A 7130-nucleotide genomic window follows, 5' to 3' on the forward strand; every position below is an offset into this window, starting at 1 on the left:
TAGTATCTCTTAGAAAACCCTCCCTGGATACATCCGTCATGATCACATATACAGCACCCCTGAGGTAGACTCAACCACAGGGATGGCGCCTACACCGCTGACGAGCATGCGTCGCTTTCATGGAAGACATTCCGACTGGCTCCGTCTTTCACTATCAACTCATGGTGGCAAAAGCAGTAAGCGCTTGCTTTTACGCTTGCCAAGAGTCTGACGACCCGGGTTCGAACCCTGTCATGGCTGGGAAGTGATATGTATTCTGTGGACTTAGAAAATGTTTTACCTGTGACAGACTTCCAGGTGGTCCGTTTTTCGTAAAGAACACGCCCGCTTGGGTGCTGGATCTCCAGAAGGCGACAATGGAGATCTTGGTGGCGACAGATGTAGGCCGTGTTTTGTGCATGCCAGCCCCGTGGGTAGCCCTCCAGCTAGGAGTTCCCCTTACCGTTTGGTCCGCGTCTCCTAGGGGGACTCTTTCTGGTTGGCTGCCCGAGTCGGGTGCACATTCCTGGGTTACTCAATCCACGAATCCTTCTGCTTGGGTGCTGGATCCTCCAGAAGGCGACAATGGAGATCTTGGTGGCGGCAGACGGACAGATGTAGGCCGTGTTTTGTGCATGCCAGCCCCGTGGGTAGCCCTCCAGCTAGGAGTTCCCCCTACCGTTTGGTCCGCGTCTCCTAGGGGGGACTCTTTCTGGTTGGCTGCCCGAGTCGGGTGCACATTCCTGGGTTACTCAATCCACGAATCCTTCTGCTTGGGTGCTGGATCCTCCAGAAGGCGACAATGGAGATCTTGGTGGCGGCAGACGGACAGATGTAGGCCGTGTTTTGTGCATGCCAGCCCCGTGGGTAGCCCTCCAGCTAGGAGTTCCCCCTACCGTTTGGTCCGCGTCTCCTAGGGGGACTCTTTCTGGTTGGCTGCCCGAGTCGGGTGCACATTCCTGGGTTACTCAAGCCACGAATCCTTCTGCTTGGGTGCTGGATCCTCCAGAAGGCGACAATGGAGATCTTGGTGGCGGCAGACGGACAGATGTAGGCCGTGTTTTGTGCATGCCAGCCCCGTGGGTAGCCCTCCAGCTAGGAGTTCCCCTTACCGTTTGGTCCGCGTCTCCTAGGGGGGACTCTTTCTGGTTGGCTGCCCGAGTCGGGTGCACATTCCTGGGTTACTTGAGCCACGAAGCCTTCTGCTTGGGTGCTGGATCTCCAGAAGGCGACAATGGAGATCTTGGTGGCGGCAGATGGACAGATGTAGGCCGTGTTTTGTGCATGCCAGCCCCGTGGGTAGCCCTCCAGCTAGGAGTTCCCCCTACCGTTTGGTCCACGTCTCCTAGGGGGACTCTTTCTGGTTGGCTGCCCGAGTCGGGTGCACATTCCTGGGTTACTGGAGCCACGAATCCTCCTGCTTGGGTGCGGGATCTCCAGAAGGCGAAAATGGAGATCTTGGTGTCGGTAGATAGACAAATGTAGGCCGCGCCCGGCTGAAACAAAACGACTGTTCCTTTGGGCGGGACAACTATGACCGAGGTGGATCACTTTGGCCGCGGCCGGGCTGTGAACTCCCGACCCCCAGCTCAGACCCACCCTGAGTAGATTCGGAAGGGGGCTTAATGGTCGGTTGGCGGGCTTAATATTCGTCCTGTAGCGGTCGGTTGGTGGGCTTAATATTCGTCCTGTAGCGGTCGGTTGGTGGGCTTAATATTCGCCCTGAAAGCGGTGGCTGGAAGTCAGAGAGTGAAATATATGTCTGAGAGTGTCCCAAATGAGGCCCCAAACTGGGGGTGAAATTTCTGGATCCTGGGCGGAAGGTTGAATTTTGGGTGAAAAAACCGAATTTTGGGACTTAGAAAAATTTCGAGATGTGACAGACTTCCAGGAAGGGGAGCGTCTCGGGAGGTGTACCCAGGAGGCTTCCAGGAGCCTGGGTACACTTTTCAGAAAGTACCGTTGGGACTTAGAAAAATTTTCAGGATTTTTGGACTCAGTGCGTTTTTTGGATTTTTGTGCAAAAATCAGATTTCCCCTTCTCCCACCGCTCTGGGGCGTCAATATGTTGAGGGGACCCGAGGGAGAGTGCCTCCCATGAGGGTAGAATGTGTGGTTTTTGGGGGGAAAGTCGAATTATGGAGCAAAAACCATTTTTTGGGACTTAGAAAAATTTCGAGATGTGACAGACTTCCAGGAAGGGGAGCGTCTCGGGAGGTGTACCCAGGAGGCTTCCAGGAGCCTGGGTACACTTTTCAGAAAGTACCGTTGGGACTTAGAAAAATTTTCAGGATTTTTGGACTCAGTGCGTTTTTTGGATTTTTGTGCAAAAATCAGATTTCCCCTTCTCCCACCGCTCTGGGGCGTCAATATGTTGAGGGGACCCGAGGGAGAGTGCCTCCCATGAGGGTAGAATGTGTGGTTTTTGGGGGGAAAGTCGAATTATGGAGCAAAAACCATTTTTTGGGACTTAGAAAAATTTCGAGATGTGACAGACTTCCAGGAAGGGGAGCGTCTCGGGAGGTGTACCCAGGAGGCTTCCAGGAGCCTGGGTACACTTTTCAGAAAGTACCGTTGGGACTTAGAAAAATTTTCAAGATTTTTGGACTCAGTGCGTTTTTTGGATTTTTGTGCAAAAATCAGATTTCCCCTTCTCCCACCGCTCTGGGGCGTCAATATGATGTGGGGACCCGAGGGAGAGTGCCTCCCATGAGGGTAGAATGTGTGGTTTTTGGGGGGAAAGTCCAATTATGGAGCAAAAACCATTTTTTGGGACTTAGAAAAATTTCGAGATGTGTCAGACTTCCAGGAAGGGGGCGCCTAGGGAGGTGTACCCAGGAGGCTTCCAGGAGCCTGGGTACACTTTTCAGAAAGTACCGTTGGGACTTAGAAAAATTTTCAGGATTTTTGGACTTAGTGCGTTTTTTGGATTTTTGTGCAAAAATCAGATTTCCCCTTCTCCCACCGCTCTGGGGCGTCAATATGATGTGGGGACCCGAGGGAGAGTGCCTCCCATGAGGGTAGAATGTGTGACTTTTGGGGGGAAAGTCGAATTATGGAGCAAAAACCATTTTTTGGGACTTAGAAAAATTTCGAGATGTGTCAGACTTCCAGGAAGGGGGCGCCTAGGGAGGTGTACCCAGGAGGCTTCCAGGAGCCTGGGTACACTTTTCAGAAAGTACCGTTGGGACTTAGAAAAATTTTCAGGATTTTTGGACTTAGTGCGTTTTTTGGATTTTTGTGCAAAAATCAGATTTCCCCTTCTCCCACCGCTCTGGGGCGTCAATATGTTGAGGGGACCCGAGGGAGAGTGCCTCCCATGAGGGTAGAATGTGTGACTTTTGGGGGGAAAGTCGAATTATGGAGCAAAAACCATTTTTTGGGACTTAGAAAAATTTCGAGATGTGTCAGACTTCCAGGAAGGGGGCGCCTAGGGAGGTGTACCCAGGAGGCTTCCAGGAGCCTGGGTACACTTTTCAGAAAGTACCGTTGGGACTTAGAAAAATTTTCAGGATTTTTGGACTTAGTGCGTTTTTTGGATTTTTGTGCAAAAATCAGATTTCCCCTTCTCCCACCGCTCTGGGGCGTCAATATGATGTGGGGACCCGAGGGAGAGTGCCTCCCATGAGGGTAGAATGTGTGACTTTTGGGGGGAAAGTCGAATTATGGAGCAAAAACCATTTTTTGGGACTTAGAAAAATTTCGAGATGTGTCAGACTTCCAGGAAGGGGGCGCCTCGGGAGGTGTACCCAGGAGGCTTCCAGGAGCCTGGGTACACTTTTCAGAAAGTACCGTTGGGACTTAGAAAAATTTTCAGGATTTTTGGACTTAGTGCGTTTTTTGGATTTTTGTGCAAAAATCAGATTTCCCCTTCTCCCACCGCTCTGGGGCGTCAATATGATGTGGGGACCCGAGGGAGAGTGCCTCCCATGAGGGTAGAATGTGTGACTTTTGGGGGGAAAGTCGAATTATGGAGCAAAAACCATTTTTTGGGACTTAGAAAAATTTCGAGATGTGTCAGACTTCCAGGAAGGGGGCGCCTCGGGAGGTGTACCCAGGAGGCTTCCAGGAGCCTGGGTACACTTTTCAGAAAGTACCGTTGGGACTTAGAAAAATTTTCAGGATTTTTGGACTTAGTGCGTTTTTTGGATTTTTGTGCAAAAATCAGATTTCCCCTTCTCCCACCGCTCTGGGGCGTCAATATGATGTGGGGACCCGAGGGAGAGTGCCTCCCATGAGGGTAGAATGTGTGACTTTTGGGGGGAAAGTCGAATTATGGAGCAAAAACCATTTTTTGGGACTTAGAAAAATTTCGAGATGTGTCAGACTTCCAGGAAGGGGGCGCCTCGGGAGGTGTACCCAGGAGGCTTCCAGGAGCCTGGGTACACTTTTCAGAAAGTACCGTTGGGACTTAGAAAAATTTTCAGGATTTTTGGACTTAGTGCGTTTTTTGGATTTTTGTGCAAAAATCAGATTTCCCCTTCTCCCACCGCTCTGGGGCGTCAATATGATGTGGGGACCCGAGGGAGAGTGCCTCCCATGAGGGTAGAATGTGTGACTTTTGGGGGGAAAGTCGAATTATGGAGCAAAAACCATTTTTTGGGACTTAGAAAAATTTCGAGATGTGTCAGACTTCCAGGAAGGGGGCGCCTCGGGAGGTGTACCCAGGAGGCTTCCAGGAGCCTGGGTACACTTTTCAGAAAGTACCGTTGGGACTTAGAAAAATTTTCAGGATTTTTGGACTTAGTGCGTTTTTTGGATTTTTGTGCAAAAATCAGATTTCCCCTTCTCCCACCGCTCTGGGGCGTCAATATGTTGAGGGGACCCGAGGGAGAGTGCCTCCCATGAGGGTAGAATGTGTGGTTTTTGGGGGGAAAGTCGAATTATGGAAGAAATTGAGTTTTGAGGACAAAAAAGTGTTTTGAGGACAAAAAAGTTTCTTGAGGACAAAAAAGTTTCTCGAGGACAAAAAAGTGTTTTGAGGACAAAAAAGTTTCTTGAGGACAAAAAAGTGTTTTGCGAACAAAAAATGGAATTTTGTGATTTTGTGTAAAAATAAGTAATTTCCCCTACTTCCACCACAGGGGGGCTTCAGTATGTTGTAGGGCCCCCAGGGAGGGTCCCCCAACTGGGTTTAAAGTTTGTGGATCCTGGGCAGAAAGTTGAATTTTGGATGAAAAACCGAATTTTGGGACTTAGAAAAATTTCAAGCTGAGCAGTGACAGACTTCCAGGCAGGGGAGCCTCTCTGGAGGTGTACCGAAAACAGTTCCAGGAGCTGAGGTCATTTTCGAACATTTTTTGTTCGCTCAAATTTTTTTTGTTTTTGAGCTCTAAAAAGCTGTTATTATCAATTGGCTCAAAAATTTCAAGTGTCATGAGCTAGTACATGTTGGAGGAATACGTTTTAGGCAAAAAATTGCAAAAAAAAAAATCCAAGTGAAAAAGAACCGGAATGGGGAATTTCTGACTGCTGTAGCAGCCGCACAGTTCCAGGAGGTCGGATACATTTCCGACTTTGTCCCGCTCATTGAAGTACATTGTCCCGCAATGCAAATACATAGTAATGCGCACCTGCGGGAGAATATAGGAGAGAGTGGGCTCTCTCTACCCCGATGTATGGCGGTTGTTCCTATGGTTCTCTGGCTCGGGTAGGCGACTTAGAAGGTGGTCCCTCTTGTCGTGGAAGTTGCAAAATACGGCCGAGACTGAACTTCCACGGCTCCAGGAGGGACTTTTGCTGGTCGTGCGTCCCAAGTGAGAGAGGCGATCCTGGGGTACCTGAGCCTGACCAGACCCTCCCTCGGTGGTCCCTGGTCTTCTGAAGGGTGATGGCATTCAGGGGGGCAAATCTGGAGTCCGTGGCCGAGTTTGGGCTCTAGAAGGCGGACGCCCCTTCTGACCATGTCCCCTCAGAGCCGGCTGGATGGTTCATGGTCCGCGGCTTTGTCTGGTGGTCTGTGCCCAAGCCGGAGAAGCTGTCCTGGGGTACATGAGCTTTGACCAGACCCTCCCTCGGCGGTCCCTGGTTCTCTGGAGGTGATGGCTGTCAGGGGGGCAAATCTGGAGTCCTCGTGGGAAGGAGGGCTCTGGAAGGCGGACGCCCCCTCTGACTATGTCCCCTCAGAGCAGGCTGGATGGTTCACGGTCCGCGGCTTTGTCTGGCGGTCCATGCCCAAGCCGGAGAAGCTATCCTGGGTACCTGAGCTTCGACCAGACCCTCCCTCGGTGGTCCCTGGTTCTCTGGAGGCGATGGCTGTTGTCAGGGGGGGCAAATCTGGAGTCCTCGTGGGAAGGAGGGCTCTGGAAGGCGGACGCCCCCTCTGACTATGTCCCCTCAGAGCATGCTCGATGGTTCTCAGTCCCTGGCTTTGGCTTTTTGGCCATCCTGGGGTACATTCTTGCCAAAAAAAACGACTAAGTGAAAAAGAACCGGAATGAGGAATTTTCTAGGTGCCGCATCCGCCCTACAGTGACTTGAGGCCGGGTACAGTTCCGACTTCGTCCCCTTAAAGTGGGGACGTTGTCCCGCAATGCAAATACATAGGAATGCGCACCTCTGGCAGAATGTACTTGAGAGAGTGTCGTCTCTCTACCCCGATAGAAAGCAGTTGTTTCTCTGGTTCCCCGACTCGGGTAGGCGACTTGGCATGTGGTCCCTCTCGTCTGGAAGTTGCGCACTCCGGCTGAGACCGAACTTCCACAGCTCCGAGAGGGACTTTTGCCGATCGCGCATCCCAAGCGAGAGAGGCAATGCTGGGGTACCCAAGCCTGACCAGACCCTCCCTCGGCGGTCCCTGGTTCTCTGGAGGTGATGGCTTTCGGGGGGCAAATCCGGAGTCCTCGTCCGAAAGGGGGGGCTCCGGAAGGCGGACGCCCCTCTCGTCCACGTCCTCTCAGAGCGGTCTTATCCTCCGATCGATCTGGCACGGCGCTCCCGGGTGGGGAGGTGGTGCTGCTCGCTCGACCCGGGCTTTGGAGCTCGCGTCGGTTTACGGTGAGCGGTGTCCTTCCTCCTGTACCCCCGGGCTTCCACCACCTATCTTTGGGCGCGCACGCCGGCCGTCACCTCCCGTTCGAGGACGGAGGCGGCCGAGCTGTGGGAAGTTTGAATCGCACCGAACGATGAACAGTGGTCTGACGACCCACGCG

Source organism: Dendrobates tinctorius, unplaced genomic scaffold (genome assembly GCF_039654945.1).
Source record: "Dendrobates tinctorius isolate UK_male_01 unplaced genomic scaffold, ASM3965494v1 ptg000086l, whole genome shotgun sequence".
Classification (NCBI taxonomy): Eukaryota; Metazoa; Chordata; class Amphibia; order Anura; family Dendrobatidae; genus Dendrobates; species Dendrobates tinctorius.